Source organism: Onychomys torridus, chromosome 15 (genome assembly GCF_903995425.1).
Source record: "Onychomys torridus chromosome 15, mOncTor1.1, whole genome shotgun sequence".
Classification (NCBI taxonomy): Eukaryota; Metazoa; Chordata; class Mammalia; order Rodentia; family Cricetidae; genus Onychomys; species Onychomys torridus.
Window position 1 is genome coordinate 56,659,534 of NC_050457.1, and position 18,255 is coordinate 56,677,788.

An 18,255-nucleotide genomic window follows, 5' to 3' on the forward strand; every position below is an offset into this window, starting at 1 on the left:
GAAGATGGATTTATGCCTATTAGTGCAGTTCTGTATTAGTAAGGTTTCAGAAGTCACAGGTGCAGATGCATTTTCGGTGGTGGTTACATGCATTGTCAGTCACAGGGGAAAATTACAAAAATCTATTTTTTATTTTAAAGCTAATTAAAATTAATTCATTTAAAGGATATTTTTAGTTGAAACTAATGATGTCTCATTTAATACTAATATTTTTTAATTCAATAATTTTCTACACAGGTGCTTAAAGTGGAGTCATTAATATATAATTTAGAATGAATAAAATATTGTTTTGGGGCTGGGAGGTGGTAGCACATGCCTTTAATCCCAGCACATGGGAGACAGAGCCAGGCGAATCTCTGTGAGGCCTAGGCAAGCCTGATCAATAGAGAAAGATCCAAGACAGGCACCAGAACTACCCAGAGAAACCCTGTCTCAAAAAACAAACAAAAAATTATTTTGTTTTTTGAGACTTTCATACATTTGTGCAATTAAATACATTAATGTACACATACATACATGCATACATACACACAGTATCAGTGTGTTATATAGATGTTCTATACATACAGAGATGGTAATGTTATACACACACACACACACACACACACACACACACATACATACTAACATATATTTACCATTAGACCTGCTCCAGCTTTTTCATAATCCCAACAGTCTACTCCAAATACATGTATTTTTTTTTTTCATATCATATCAAAATTTGCTGTCTTAGCCAAGCATGGTAGTGTATACCTCTGGTGCCAACACTCATGAGACAGAAAACAAAAACTGTGATAATTTTGAGGTTATCCTGGTATACAAAGTTAATTCTAACCTAGTTAGGAATATGTAGTAGGATCACCTTTCAAAAATGTTTACAGTCAGAGTACCAAGAAATTGCATGGCTAATAGAATATCAACAATTTTGTTCATATTATCTAATTATTTACAGGATTATAGCCTGCTGGTAGAACTTACTTGAGTATTTTATGAGGTGATAATGAAGATTTCACCAAATGCATTATGAACTAATTAATTTAGTAACTTCAATGCAAAACTGCCTAATTTAGATGATAATGTCATTTATATAAGTGTATTTAAAGTACTTCAAGCAGGTAGGAATAATTGTACTCACATCTGTTACATAATGTAATAATAGTTATAATATAAAATATTTAAGAAAACATCAATGAAGAGCTTTTCCCATTCTGTAGGCTGTCACTTTGTCTTGTTGACTGTGTCCTTTGCTCTACAAAAGCTTCTCAGTTTCAACAGGTCCCATTGATTGATTGTTTCTCTCAGTGTTTGTGCTAAGATCTTCACCAACCCCATATCTGACAGAAGGCTGATATCCAGAATATATAAAGAAATCAAGAAATTAGACATCAAAATGCCCAACAGTCCAATTAAGAAATGGGCTATAGAACTAAACAGAGACTTCTCCACAGAGGAAGTTCAAATGGCTGAAAGACATTTAAGGAATTGCTCAACATCCCTAATTATCTGGGAAATGCAAATAAAATGACTCTGAGATACCACCTTACATCTGTCAGAGTGGCTAAGATCAAAAGCACAGAAGACAGCTTATGCTGGAGAGGATGTGGAGCAAGGGGTACTCTCCTCCACTGCTGGTGGGAATGCAAGCTTGTACATCCACTTTGGAAATCAATATGGTACTTCCTTAGAAAATTGGGAATCCATCTCCCCCAAGACCCAGCTGTAGCACTCTTGGGCATATACCCAAGGAATGCTCAATCATACCACAAGGGCATTTGCTCAGATATGTTCATATCAGCTTTGTTTGTAATAGCCAGAACCTGGAAACAACCTAGATGCCCTTCAACTGAACAATGGATAAAGAAAATGTGGTACATATACACAATGGAGGACTACTCAGCAGGGAAAAACAATGGCATCATGAGGTTTGCAGGCAAATGAATGGATCTAGAAAAATTCATCCTGAGTGAGGTAACCCAGACTCAGAAGGACAAACATGGTATGTACTCACTCATAGGAGGATACTAGATGTAAAACAAAGATGACTAGACTGCTACACAACTCCAGGGAGGCTACCTAGAAAATGGGACCTTAGGAAATACACAGGGATCACCAAGTGACAGAGAAATGAATGAGATCTACATGAACAACCTGCACAACAGTGGGAGTTACAAAGGGCAAGGTTTGAGGGAAAGAAAGCGTAGGGGAGAAGGAGATCCGAGCTGGATTAAGAACAGAAAGGGAGAACAAGGAATAACAGACCATGGTAAATGAAGACCACATGAGAACAGGAATAGGCAGAGTGCTGGAGAAGTCCCCAGAAATCTACAATGATACATCCTCTGTAGATTGCTGGCAATGGTCAAGAGAAAGCCTGATCTGACCTAGTCTGGTGATCAGATGGCCAAACACCCTAATAGTCGTGCTGGAACTCTCATCCAATAACTGATGGAAGTGGATGCAGATATCCTTGTCCAGGCCCCAGGTGGCGTTCCAGGAGTCCAATTGTCCAGAAAGAGGAGGGACTGTAAGAGTGTGAATTGTTGAGACCAAGATTGGAAAAGTACAGTGACAAATAGAAACAAATTGAAGCACATGGATTATGAACCAAAGGCTGTGGAGCCCCCAGCTGGATCAGGCCATCTGGATAAGTGAGACAATTGAATAGCTTGGACTGTTTGGGAGGCATCCAGGCTGTGGGACCAGGACCTGTCCTTAGTACATGAGCTGGCTGTTTGGAACCTGGGGCTTACACAGGGACACTTTGCTCAGCCTGGAAGGAGGGGACTGGACCTGCCTGTACTGAATCCACCAGGTTGAAATGAATCCCCAGGGGAGTCTTGGTCCTGGAGGAGATGGGAATGGAGGGAGGGTCTGGGGGGAAGGTGTACATGGGAATGGGAGGGGGGAGGACAGGGGAACCTATGGCTGATGTGTAAAATTAAAACACAAATATAATAAATTTTAAAAAAGGAGAAAAAAAAAGGAAACATCAATGAAAATCCAAGTATTAATGGTCAGGCAGTCTATTATAAAGTTGTCATTTATCTTCTTTTTGACTTTCAATTTTGATACAATTTTAATTAAATCCTTTTATAATCTTACACAGTTATATTCCAATTATGATGGAAAAATAATAAAAATAGCTGAACATTTCTGAATATTAAGGTCTAGGTGCAGTGATTTACCCTTCTGAATAGAGTGCATACATGATGCTTTATTTAAAAAAATCCTGCATGTTACTATATATTCACTTCTATTCACTATGGCTTCATAAGCAGCCAATGAAATGACTGAAATGTTGAGTTTTTAACTCATAAAGTATACTACATGCCATGTCCATAGACATATAATTTTGAAAGCACTGGATCAAGGAAGGGTTTTTGCATTAAAAAATAAAAGTTTATTTTTCAATGTATCTCAAATTATGTATTTATATTTGTGGACATTTGTGGGTATGACAAAATCATATTAAGAATATGATTTTCAAATAACTCAGTAAAAAATAAGGTTGATACTGGGATGGGGATGGTACTGTTAATAACTAATTACACTGAGATAATACAGAAATTTGTGCTTAATTAGTGACCTCTTTTCATCAAATTTACCCTCAAGAAAGTAGATAAAGTAAAAACAAGAATTTATGTATTCACAAAAAGTATGAAGAAATAGTAAAAATATCTTTCAACTTGATGAAAATGGGGAACAAGTACACACATAGAGAAAGAGTTTTTTAAGGATATTTCTTATTAGAAAGAATCACATATCTTAAAAATACTTTTAATTTGGACAACAATTAGGTAATGCACCTCATACAATCTTCAAATTAATATTTTAAGGTGACTTAAGTAATACACATTAAAGGCAGATGCATTTTTCTTCCTTTTTACACTATTAAGATTATCACTTTTTACAGCTTGAGTGGAGGTGCAAGTAGTATATGTATAGTTAGCATATAAAAGTATATATATATATATATATATATATATATATATATATATATATATATATATTATCCAAAACTAAGGGACTTGATGGTGTGTCTGTCATTTTACTGTTCTTGAAATCAAAGTGTCAACATACTAGCTAAAGCTCTTCCCAGGCCTGATATTGTTTGTAACTTCTAGAAAAGAATACTTTTCCTTTAAAGTTCAAAGATTTTAGAGTTTCACAATATTCCTTGACTCATGATCTCATTCCATTTTATAAGCCATTACTACCAACAAGACCTTTCCTGACTTATTCCTCTTTCTAGTCCTTATTTTAGTTTCCAATATTTAAAATCATTGATATTGCATAGCAGGTCATTGCATATCTCTTATGGGATAAGGTGTTTAGCCAACTTAATCCACCTTAAAATTTAAATCCCCATATTTGCCATCTAACATAGCCTATCCATACATCATTGGGATTACAATTTGGACAAATTTAGGAGACAATTTCTAAGATTATTGAATGACTCAGTTGTAGATAGAAGAAGTGCTGATCTAAAGGCTTCCTTTTTCATTGCTGGTAGTGTCAGTTGATGAAGCTATTTCCTAAGAAGAGAAAAACTCTGAGACATCTATGCTCATTATCCTAGTAGCTGAGAAAGTTACGTTTCTTGTTGCTGTGTGGAATTAGTCACCACAATCTTATTTTAAAAATTACTTATAAAAATGTGCACTTGGAAAAGTAGAACACACTAATTGCATAATATTTGTACCTAAAATAAATTACTACATGATTACTGAGGGAGATGTGTAATATATCTTGTGAACAAAAGCATGGAAGGAAGTACCTGATGCAGTAAATATTGTATCTAAGCCAAAACGAATGAACTATACTACTGATAAAAGGTAAAGTCAGGTTGGGGATTTAGCTCAGTGGTAGAGCTTTTGCTTAGCAAGCAAAAGGCCCCGAGTTCAATCCTCAGCTCCAAAACAAAAACAAAACAAAACAAAACAAACAACAAAAAAAAGGTAAAATCAATTTACTGAAATACAGGAAAGTTTTTACACTGTTTTGGATTATGTCACACTGTTTTAGGTGCAGAGGTAATTTAAATATTCCTTTAACAAAACAAAATATAATTCTGAAAGGATGACTTTGTTAGGAAATAAGTCATGAAAGTGTGTTTTATGGTGAAATCCATTTGTTTTTGCCTTTAGAGATTTTACAGAACAATCTATGGGGATTTAGTGTTCTCACATAGCTGCCTACTAAAGTATTTAATTAAACCTCTTCATTGTGTTTTTCAAATAAAGTTGGATTTTACATGAAGCTTTGGACAAGGAATTCCTAATGGGATCAAACTTAATGTCATCTTAATATTATTCCAAGATTCTAGACCATAATTATGTAATTTTGATATATATTAGATGAGGTAGTAAATATTTATGTTGCAGCAGCCCTATACGGTCTGTGCTGCAGTAACTCAGATCTCATATTGCATGAGAAAACAAGAATAGTAAGTACATCAATAGTCCTTTTTCATTGTATTCAAATTAAAACTTGTAAATACAGACACACTTTAGGATAAACATTGCCCAAAGCTAAATTTGCCAAAAAGCGATTCTAGGAAAATGAAAGCATTATACCTCATAAGCACACAAAATTAACTCATTATCTTGAGTTTGTACTGATGTATATTATACTTTATAATTATTTTATTTTTATTTAATTATTTAATAATTCAATTCAGTGACCAATTCAAATATTCTCTGAATAATTATGATAAACTTAAAAAATTTCCAAGTTAAGTAAATATAACTATGAATCATAACTCTAATTAGCCACAAAATGCATTTTGATTATTATATTACTTATAATTTATCTGAATATAACTAGCAAGCAATTATGTAAATAGTTTAAAAGTATATTAAAATTTGGTAAGACATAAATTCTCTAAAAAAATAGAGCAATATTGTTTGGTGCTTTATTTTTCTATTTCAAAGTTAATTTTTTAGTTTATTATTAATTTCTATATGTAGCTTATTAAAGTGATTATGGGATTAGAAAATAAAATTAACTGAAGGAATAGAAAGCCTTGTATTAGACCACAATTGATGCTGAAAAATTTGGTCACAGGTCATATTTAGATTTAAATTACATAATACAAAAACTTTCAGAAAATTGAAACCTTGATAAAATTCTAAACATCCTCAACTAAGTAAAAGGAATATTATATACAAACCTTTAGATTATAATTCTTATTTGGCAACCTACTGAATCCATGACATGAATCTCAACAATTTATGAAGCAGTTCTTTTTGTGGAAGCTTTGCCTATTTTCTGATGTCAGTCCAGTTATATTTGGGTATGTTTTAAAAGTGATGTACTGATGCAATTATACTGAAATTCATTAAAAGTAAATATTGATATTTGTATCTAGCTATCTGCTGCAAATATGCTTATAAAAAGAAAATATATTCCTATAAGTTTATAGCATTTATTGATCAATTTATTTTTATTTTGATAAATCTTCTGGAGTTTCATGAGACAGAGGCAATTCCAATATTTTATGTATCCTTTCCCCAAATCATATACAAGTTTTGTAAACTTGTAAACTTATAAATGTTATTTTTCTTAGTAGCTGTGTACTTTGAAGCCAGCTTGTACCTAGAAAGACTTATTTTTATGGTGTCATTTTTGTAGTTTTATTTTATTCTTCAGGACCTAAAAGAAGAACTGAATTATATATGGCATGGAATAAAATTTTATTAGATCAAACAGTGACTGACTATATCCAAAGCATTATGAAAAATTCTACATATAAAAATTCATCATATCATATCCACACTAATATTGTCTAGATCATATTTCTGATACTCTATTCTAGTAACTTTCTTGAACAAATCAACACAATGTAGAGAACAGCACAAATCAATAAAGAGAGTAAGATATTTTGAAGAACATCATTCATTTTTAAAAACAATAATTTCTAGAGTAAATTATAAAAATATATAAAATAATTCTGCTAAACATACTGTAAATTTCCCCAACTCTTAATAATTTACTGCATTAACTTTTAGAGAGGATATGCAAGAGGAATTTTCAGGAACTCTTAATTGAAATAGAAAATGACATAGTCAGAAAGAATGAGTGGCAGATTCTCACAAAACTTAACAGTCTTTTTGTGCACAATCCAATAATCACACACCTGTGTAGTTATCCAAAGAGTCTATAGCATATGTCCATACTTGCCCTTCATATGAATGTTAGTAACACTCATTAATTTCAAGATGTCCTTCAATAATCAAGTGCTAAGCTGGACCATGGCAGAAGTATAGAATAAAACAATATTAAGAAATAATAACATATGAACTATCAAACCACAAACAGAAAAATATTGAATTCATATTATTAAGTGAAAGAAAATCAGCCCAGAAAATGGACAAATTCTGTCCTTTCAACTGTGTGCCATTCAGGATAAGGTAAAATAATAGACACAGTGAAAAACAAAAATAAAAAGTCCTGGTTTTCGGACTTTGAGGTACAGAGTGGAGGAATAAATACACATAACAGAATGAAACCTCAGTGGAATTAATGAGAGTTGATTGATGGATATATTGCACTGTCCACTACAGCAAGCCTCTATATAACATGAAGTGAGTGCAGATAAATACGTGGACTTCAGTCAATAATAGATTAGACAGAAAAGGGGAAATTCCATGGAATGTCATTCTGTATGCTGTGAATGTGTGTTGCTCTGTTTGGTTGATAAATAACAGAAGTCATGCAATGTTAGAACACTCATTGATTCCTACCACTTGGCTGGCAGGATCTCTGTGTTCAAAGCCACACTGGAAACAGAGCCAGGTGTGGTGGCACACGTCTTAAAATTCCAACACTACTTAACCATGGAGATCTGGTGGTCTGTACAGTTAGAATGGAAGAGACATAGATGGGCAGGAAGAGGAAGTGATGTAGCTGAACAGAGAGCAAATCAAATGGCAGAACAGCAAGGCATATAGGTGTAGCTAGACAGGCAGTAACATGCATTTGGAAGCTGTAGATTTGATGAGGTAAAGCTGGCTGGTGGTTCTCCCTATTTCCCTAATCTTTCTCAGGCATTCACCCCTATGTCTGGCTCCTTTTTTTTTTTTTTTTTACTTAATAAGGCCATTTAGAAATTCATCTACATTTAAATAATTTCATATATATGTATAGTACATATATTAGATAATATGTGTATAGGTTACATAATATATTTTAGAGAATATATATATTAGATAATATGTAAATATTAGAAAAATATATATATTAGAGAAAGTTATTTTATGCATTACAGAGTTCCATGTTAACAGTTGTTCCATGATATCACATACTAATATTTATTTATTTATTCCTTACAAAAAAGTTAATCATAATAGAAATGTTATAAACATCTATGGAAACTATAGAGATTTAAGTTATTTGATAGTCACTAGTTACTATACACTGTGATGAATGATTTTATTAATGTATCTTTCTATGATTCCACAAATTCTACAATGGGACTTGTATTGACTAAACGTTTCCATGTTTCTGTTACTAAAGATACCACATCCTGGTTTATTTTCCAAGGCATAAAAAACAAAGAATAGGCACAAGCTAGTATCAGATTCCAAATTAATTGTGATGTCACTGATCTGTGATGGTCTCTACATTTTGAGCCCCTATGTTATGAACAATAACCTAATTTGTAAACAAATTGAAATATAACCTAACCATCTTTTAGGTAGTCACAATCATCAAAACATCACATTGAGGAAAATAATCATCCCATTCCCAAACTAGGCAAAAAACAACACAGTATGTCCAAATGAGGCAAACACACCAACATATCATGTTTGAATAAGGGAAATAAACCATTACACCAAGTCTAAAAAAAAAAGGCAAATGTCCAGCTGTAGCCAATTAGATTCTTTCCCTTCTTTGTCTCCATACTAAGTATTTAAAACATCATTGCATTAGTTGCCATGGGGAGTTTGCTCGACTTCTTTTAGCTTAGTCCTGCCCAAAACAAAAACTTCTTTCATCAAATGAACTGAGTTAAATTTAGTTTGTATAATTTTTTTCCCAACATATCAAAGTGGAATATTTTCAACAGACTCTCATCTAACCACAGATGTAGGAATAAACCCACAAAGACTTTTAAAAAGCTGATCCATGTTGAGATCACCAAGGCAATGCAAAGCCTCATGAGCAAAGCAATTATTCAATGTGGCACTTTCAGAGCTTATAGAATACATTTTGATACTGCATTTTTGTTTCCTGAATCTCATTCAGTAGCTTTTGAAAAAGATATGTCTATATACTTCATGAAAATTAATCACTTATTAAGACTTAGCCAGTGTAAATATCTTACAAAAATAATGTTGAATAAATTCCATTCACTTTCAAGCCGATATATATTTAGGGCACACAGGGCATGCTATCTAAATAGCATAATTTAATAGTTCATTGACAGGTAAATGTGTATCTAATTAATACAACAAGAGAAGGGGCTGACCACTGGCTGTTTGGCCATGCTCCTATCAGTACAGGGGAAACACAAATTGGTATTGGTGTTTTGTTTGTTTCTTTTCTTTTCTTTGTAGGTGGGACAAGGATGGTACAGTGGACCTGGGAGGAATGGAAAATGAGTGTGCATGATGTACATTAAATGAAATTCTTAATAATTGATAAAAAATATTATGTTAGCAAAAAGAAATAAAAATGAAATAAAAGTATACTAATTGATTATTAAATACTTGAACAGAAAAAGTAAAAAAAATAAATTTTACCCAAAGAAAGCAAATAACAGTTTAATGTAGAATCTTGTACTATATGTGATGTGGTTGGAACTTGGTGCCTAAAAATGCTGTATGGTGAAGCCCGAATAGGCAGTATGATTTTATTTAGAAAGAGGACAAATGAGAGGAAATAGGATAGATCACATTTTAGAAGAAATGGAAGCACCAGATCTCTCCTATGTACATAGACATAATGAATTAGAGCTAGACTGATCTCAGAGACACAGACAGGTAAGAAAGGGGGCAAAGATAGACAATGAAATAGTCAAGTTCTAGCTTCTGCCTCCTCACTCTGCTGACATGGAAAAAAGGACCGAGTGGCTTTCTGTCCCTCCAGCAATGTTCTTTTTCCTGGCTGACATGTCCAGGCTGATCACTCAGGTTTAAGGCTGGCGACAAACGTGTTTACCTGAGATGATCCTGTCAGCCTCCCTTTTTTATCTGATCGAACAATCCCAAATGAAGAGAGAGGAAACCTATGCTATACTACCATAAGTCCACATTTAGCTAAAGCTAAAGATCTAATAACTCCCTTTTGTTTAATCTCTCCAAGATAAAGCAGAACTCACCAGGAGCCTTTGAGAACCAGAACAGTTTTCAGTTTCTAGATCACCCTCTCTGCTTTGTAGCCATCTTTCTTTCCACGAGTCTGGGAGTTTGCTTGCTTCTTTGCTTCTAATAAAGGTTTTACCAGTTGCTGCATTCTGTTTCTTAAATTTATCTACAATTAAGTTATTTAATTGATTAAGAAAATTAACACAGTCCATAACTTTACATAGTAACAAAAACATGGAAAAGGTATAGGCTGGACATTAATAAAGCCTTCAACAGGATAAACAGACTAATAAAATCTACAGACAAAATACAAATGCAAATCTGGAATTCTGTAGATATTTAATTCATATTGAACGTTCTTTTTAATGTTGATATTGTTTTTCTAATCTGAAAATTGGCTTCTCCCTCAAGCATTGAAGAAATAACAAGTTCACTCATGAACTAGTGTTGCTTATTCTGCTACTCAACTTTAAATGTTTATTGTCTTAGTTAATATTCAATTGCTGAGAAGTGACGCCTTGGCAAAAGTAAGTCTTACAAAACAAAACATTGAGTTGAAGATTTCTTGCAGTTTCAGAAGGTTAGTCCATTATCATCATGGTTAAGGCATGGCAGGGACATGGTGGTTCTCATTATGCTAGAGCAATAACTGAAAACCATCTCCTCATTGTTGGACAGAGAGGGAGAGCCCAACCTGGCACTGAGTTTTATAAACTCAAAGCCCATGCTCAGTGACATACTTGCTCCAACAAGGCCACACCTAATCCAAAAAAATGACACATCTCTTAGTCCTTCTAATTCCTTTATACACTTCAACTCCTTGGTGACTAAGCATTCAAATATATGAGGCTGTGTGGGCCATTTTTATTCAAATCAACACATTCTACTCTCTGGATCCTCCATGGGCATATAGCTTTGTCAAAATATAAAACTGCATTCAGTCCACTTCCAAAGTCTCCATAGTCTATCACAGTCAGCACATTTTAAGTCCAAAGTTCATGGTCTCTTCTGAGACTCAAGCCAACCTCTTAACTCATAAGAATGTGTGAAATCAAAATCAAAGGCCAGATCACACACTTGTTTGTTGTTGTTGTTCTGTTTGTTTGGTTTGGTTTGGTTTTTCGAGGCTGGGTTTCTCTGTGTACTTTTGGCGCCTGTCTTGGATCTTGTTCTGTAGACCAGCCTGGCCTCGAACTCACAGAGATCCTCCTGGTACCAACTTCTCTGTCTTAGTCTTTGTTTATATAGACATACGAATAGTTCTTTTGCTGTGAAGAGACACCATCACCAAGGCGACACTTATTAAATGGGGGCTTGCTTATTTTTTAAAAGGCTTGATTGATTATTATTATGGTGGGGACAAGGAAGGAGCAAGTTGGATCCCACAGCACTGCAGCAGTAGCTAAGAGCTACATCCTTATTCTTAGGTGAAGAGGGAAAGAGAGAGAGAAAGAAAGAGAGAGAGAGAGAGAGAGAGAGAGAGAGAGAGAGAGAGAGAGAGAGAGAGAGAATGAGAATGAGAACTGACTAGCATGGGCTGGCTAGCATGGGCTTTAGAAACCTCAAATGACACACTTCCTCCAACAATCCACACCTCCTTCAACAAGCCATGCAGCTCAATCACTCTAATCTTTTCAAACAGTTCCACCCTCTTGTGATTATGCATTCAAATATAAGAGACAGTTGGCCATTCTTATTCAAATAACCACATTTATCAATGCTGTTAACTTTGATGACAGAAACTACATAGAAATACATTTTGGTAAATGTACCTAAGGGTATGGTATCATCTTAGATTTGAAAGCATATCTACCTTTAATTTGACGCCTTGTAATAGCTTAAAGCAAAAATACACTGCATCACTACAACTTCACTTTGCGTAAACTGTTATTTGTTTAAGTTTTTAATAACTTAAACTCTTTTTAAACTTTTTAGTTAAGAAAAGTCAGAAGAAATGACACTCATCACTGTTTAGCTTCCTGCTGTGCCTATGGAAAGCACTCCATTTGTTCACGGCCTCTGGAAAGCTGTAAGGAGAAACTGCTTTTCTTATTTTCACTCTCTCTCCACATCTCATACATAGTTGGTATTTTTTTTTTTGCAACTGTTAGATGTTACCTTCTTTCAAGTGAAAATTTGCTATTGCAAATGCATCAGAGAATAATTAATATATTTTTATGTTTTGAAGCTATCCCACAGGAGGATTCTGCCTGTTGTAAAATAATATTAGCCTATTTTTTATTTTTAACTCAAATAATAAATTGTATGAGGAATCTCAGATTTTTCAATTGAGGAAAGTTATACACAGTTCTCTGGTAGCTGTATCTAGCTATATTTCAGTTCTCTCTAGATAAACCTGGCAAAATCTTCCTCAAATTGTTTTGTCTTTGAAGCATCATGAATTAATTCCCTTTACTTCAAAATCCTTATATCATGATGCCATATATGTAACCCTAAAGTGATTCCACATTATAAAAAAACTATGCTCATACTGGCTCTGATGAATTAATATGATTTCTGGCTTTTTTAGTTTTCATGTATCATAACCTAAATGCACACTGATGCTTGAGGTCCATGTAATCATCTCTTCCAACTGAACCAGCAAGCATTTCACTATCAAGCGTCTTTAGAATTCCTGCAATTCAAGTTCCTGGAGAGCTAGACCAGCGGCTCAAAGCATGCACTGCTCTGATGGTGGAACCACATTCAATTTCCAGCATCTGTTCAGGAGGGTTCACATTTGCCTCTAACACCAGCTCCAGTGGAATATGATACCTCTGGCCTCTGCCGGTTGCCACATTTGCATACACACACACACACACACACACACACACACAGATTCATCCAAGCACATATTTAAAAATAAAATAAACTATGTATTTATAAAATTACCCCAATACTCTACTAGCAATGTTGTTCCTATTGTCTCAAATATTCCTTTAAAACTATCAAGGAAATAAAATTAATGGAAATCTGAAACTCTTACTTCCAATACTTCCCATTTTTGAAAATACAAAACTGAATGTTTGTTTGTTGAAACCCTTTTTTGTTTTGTTTTGTTTTTTGTTTTTTTTGAGACTGGGCTTCTCTGTGTAGCTTTGTGCCTTTTCCTGGAACTCACTCTGTAGCCCAGGCTGGGCTCGAACTCACAGAGATCTGCCTGCCTCTGCCTCTCGAGAGCTTGGGATTCTGCCAAACTCCAAAGGACCTATAGCCATTACCTACTATTCTTTGATCTAAGTTTTTTTTTTGTATAAAAACACAATTTTAACTCAGGTAACTCAGAAAAAGTACTTACTATTTTTAATTAAAATTGTGCATATACCCAACAAAGTATATATGCATGCAAAATAATTAATGGAAAAAGATGATGCATTTGAATTAGAGGAATCAGCAGTATATAGGAAGTTATGGAGAAGGAAAAACAAAAGGAGAAATATAATTAAATTATAACCTAAGAATAAACAAGGAGAACAACCAAAAAATTCTTATTTAAAATTTAACCATATTTTCACCTTCTCACCACTGTGTAACTTCACCTAACACCCCTAAAATTTGCTTATAGTCATATTCCTCCAGTTCCTGCTGCTACTCACATGCATTCCTCTGCTATGCTGGACTGTACTTTGAAGAAATGCCTTGAATTGCCTGCTCATATTTTTTTTTTTTACATAGATATAAACTCAAAGTACAAAAGAGAATTAGATATATTTAAAGAAATGTAACATGTCTAGGAAACCCAGGGCTCTTACTGCTATGGACACTGTTTGTCCAGTGGCCAGGCAGGAAGTATAGGTGGGACAAGAGAGAAGAGAATTCTTGGAGGTGGAAGGCTAGGGCAGGGGAGATGCTGCCAGCCACCGCCATGACAAGGAAGATGTAAGGTACAGGTAAGCCATGAACCAAATGGCAAAGTAAAGACAAATAGAAATGGATTAATTTAAGATAGAAAAACTAGATAATAAGAAGCCTGCCATGGCCATACAGTTTATAAGTAATATAAATGTCTGAGTGATAATTTTATACATGGGTTGAGGGCCTGTGGGGCCTTGGTGGCACCTGGAGGGAAGATCACCAACTACAACTCCCAATGGCCTTTTCACCTCAAAATACAAATGGAATAAAATTTAGGACATTTCACATATAGTCTGTAGAATTTGATAGTGAAAAATGCTTTCAAAATAATAATTATTAATCAGAGAATATCACATAGAATATGAGACATTTTGTTTTCCATGTGTATTATAAGAAAGATGGGCTACTTGTATATACAATAGACAAACAGGCTGAGAAGGAAATCAGAGATACATCAACCTTTACAATAGCCACAAATGATATAAAATACCTTGTGGTTATTCTAACTAAGCATGTGAAGGACCTATATGGCAAGAACTTCAAGTCCCTGAAAAAAGAAATTGAAGATGTCAGAAAATGGAAAGATCTCCCATGCTCATGGATAGGCAGTATTAACATAGTAAAAATGGCAATCTTACCAAAAGCAATCTACCAATTCAACGCAATACCCCTCAAATTACCAACACAATTCTTCACAGATCTGGAAAGAATAATACTCAACTTCATAAAGAAAAACAAAAAACCCAGGAAAGCCAAAAGAATCTTGTACAATAAAACAACCTCTGGAGGTATCATGATCCCCAACCTGAACCTCTACTATAGAGCTACCATAATAAAAACAAATTGGTACTGACATGAAAACCTACATGTGGACCAATGGAATCGAATTGAAGACCCTGACATTAACCCGCACACCTATGAACATATAATTTTTGACAAAGAGGCCAAAACTGTACAATGGAAAAAAGAAAGCATCTTCAACAAATGGTGCTGGCATAACTGGATGTCAATGTGTAGAAGGCTGCAAATAGATCCATATCTGTCACCGTGCACAAAACTTAAGTCCAAGTGGATCAAAGACCTCAACATAAATCCAGTTACTCTGAACCTGATCGAAGAGAAAGTAGGAAGTACTCTTGAACGCATTGGCACCAGAGGTCACTTTTCTAAATATAACACCAGGAGCACAGACACTGAAATAATCAATCAATGGGACCTGTTGAAACTGAGAAGCTTTTGTAGAGCAAAGGACATGGTCAACAAGACAAAGCAACAGCCTACAGAATGGGAAATGGTCTTCACCAACCCCACATCTAACAGAGGGATGACATCCAGAATAGATAAAGAACTCAAGAAATTAGACATCAAAATGCCCTACAGTCCACTTAAGAAATGGGCTATAGAACTCAACAAAATTCTCAATAGAGGAAGTTCAAATGGCTGAAAGACATTAAGGAATTGCTCACCATCCCTAATTATCTGAGAAATGCAAATCAAAATGAGTCTGAGATACCAGCTTATACCTGTCAGAATGGCTAAAATCAAAAACACAGAAGACAGCTTATGCTGGAGAGGATGTGGAACAAGGGGAATTCTCCTACACTGCTGGTGGAAATGCAAGCTTGTACATCCACTTTGGAAATCAATATGGCACTTCCTTAGAAAATTGGGAATCCATCCCCCCCCAAGACCCAGCTGTAGCACTCTTGGCCATATACCCAAGGAATACAAAATTATAACACAAGGGCATTTGCTCAGCTATATTCATATCAGCATTGTTTGTAATAGCCAGAACCTGGAAACAACCTAGATGCCCTTCAACTGAACAATGGATAAAAAAAAAAAATAACATGGTACATATACACAATAGAGTACTACTCAGCAGAGAAAAACAATGACATCATGAGGTTTGCAGGCAAATGGATGGATCTAGAAAAAATCATCCTGAGTGAGGTAACCCAGACTCAGAAGTGCAAACATGGCATGTACTCACTCATAGGAGGATACTAGATGTAAAACAAAGATGACTAGTCTGATACACAACACCAGGGAGGCTGCCTAGAAAATGGGACCCTAGGAAAGACACAGGGATCACCCAGTGACAGAGAAATGGATGAGATCTACATGAACAACCTTCACGACAGTGGGAGTAATGAAGGGCAAGGTTTCAGGGCAAGAAGGCTTAGGGGAGCAGGAGATCCCAGCTGGATCAAGAACAGAAAGGGAGAACAAGGAATAACAGACCATGATAAATAAAGACCACATGAGAACAGGAATAGGCAGAGTGCTGGAGAGGTCCCCAGTAATCAACAATAATACATCCACTGTAGACTGCTGACAATGGTCGAGAGAAAGCCTGATCTGACCTAGTCTGGTGATCAGATGGCCAAACACCCAATAGTCATGCTGGAACTCTCATCTAATAACTGATGGAAGTGGATGCAGAGATCCTCAGCCAGGCCCCAGGTGGAGCTCCAGGTATCTAATTGTCGAGAAAAAGGAGGGATTGTAAGAGCGTGAATTGTTGAGGCCAAGATTGGAGAGGCACAGGGACAAATAGCCAAACAAATGGAAGCACATTAATTATGAACCAAAGGCTGTCGAGCCCCCAGCTGGATCAGGCCCTCTGGATAAGTGAGACAATTGAATAGCTTCAACTGTTTGGGAGTCATCCAGGCTGTGGGATTGGGACCTGTCCTTAGTGAATGAAATGGCTGTTTGGAACCTTGGGCTTCCATAGGGACACTTTGCTCAGCCTGGAAGGAGGGGACTGGAGCTGCCTGTACTGAATCCACCAGGTTTAAATGATTTCCCAGGGGAGTCTTGGCCCTGGAGGGGAGGAGAAGGAGGGAAGGTGGGGGTGGATGCGGGGAGGGGGGGAGGACAGGGGAACCCATGGCTGATATGTAAAATTAAAACACAAATATAATAATAATAAAAAATAAAGAAAAATCACCCACAAGGGTTTATGGAAGGCAAAGGCATAAATGGGAAACTTGTTCTCACAGGTCTGGAGGATTTGTCATGAAGCTTTTCTATATAAATGAAAGAGACACCGAAAATGGAAAAAAAAAGAAAGAAAGAAAGAAAGAAAGAAAGAAAGAAAGAAAGAAGGGCTAAATTTGCATATTATTTATGACTTTTCAGTGTCTGCTTTTCCCAGATTTTAAAGCTTCCTGTGTGTGTGTGTGTGTGTGTGTGTGTGTGTGTGTGTGTGTGTGTAGTTTTGGAGCCTATCCTGGAACTCACTTTGTAGACCAGGCTAGCCTCGAATCCAGAGAGATCCTCCTGCCTCTGCCTCCTGAGTACTGGGATTAAAGACATGTACCACCAACACTGGACTAAAACTTCTTTTTTACATACTATGTAAAGTATATTTCAATAAAGTCTTTATTAACCTTTTGAGAATTTCATTAGTGTATACAATATATCTTGATCACATGTGCTCTTTAGTCTCCTCACATCTAGACTTCTCAATTTCCTACCCTTATTTTTCATTTAGTTTGTAAGCCACATACACTGTCCAATTTGTGCTGCTGTAATTGCTAGGTTTGTTATACCATGTTGGTTTAAAAAGCATGGCTCCCATATGCTCATGTACTTTCATGCTTAGAGAGTATGATTAGAAAGTACAGACTTTTTGGTGTAGGTTTGGCTTTCTTGGAGTGGACATGCTGTGATTGTAGTGGGCACTGAGGTTTCAAAAGCCCAAGCTCTTTCTTTCTCTTTGCATCTTGCCTGTGGATAAAGTAGTAAAGCTCTCAACTACTTCTCCTGCTCCATACTGGCCTGCACTCTGCCATGATTCCAGCCCTGATGATAATGGACTAAACCTCTGAAACTGTAAGCAAGCCCCATCTTTAATAAGTATTACCTTTAGCCGCATGTCTCTTCACAAATACAGAAACCAAAACTAAGAGAAGTTCATCCACTGCGTCAAGGACCAAGATGTCAGGAACCAAACATGAACCATTGAAAAGTGCTAGCTAGGCCAGGGAACAAGTCATAAGACCACTGCCTTTCCCCAGAGCAGTAACACATGTTTACTAACCGGAGGCTCCCAAAGATAAGAAAACATTCCACAGTCAGG

The 18,255-nt window shown here is 35.7% G+C and overlaps 1 non-coding gene across 1 annotated transcript; it reads left to right on the forward strand.

Annotated features, from left to right (window-relative positions):
* The first annotated feature begins 4,845 nt into the window (after positions 1–4,845).
* Trnaa-agc lies at positions 4,846–4,922 on the forward strand. Its single transcript has one exon. It is a non-coding gene; the product is annotated as a tRNA-Ala (tRNA).
* The last annotated feature ends 13,333 nt before the right edge of the window (positions 4,923–18,255 follow it).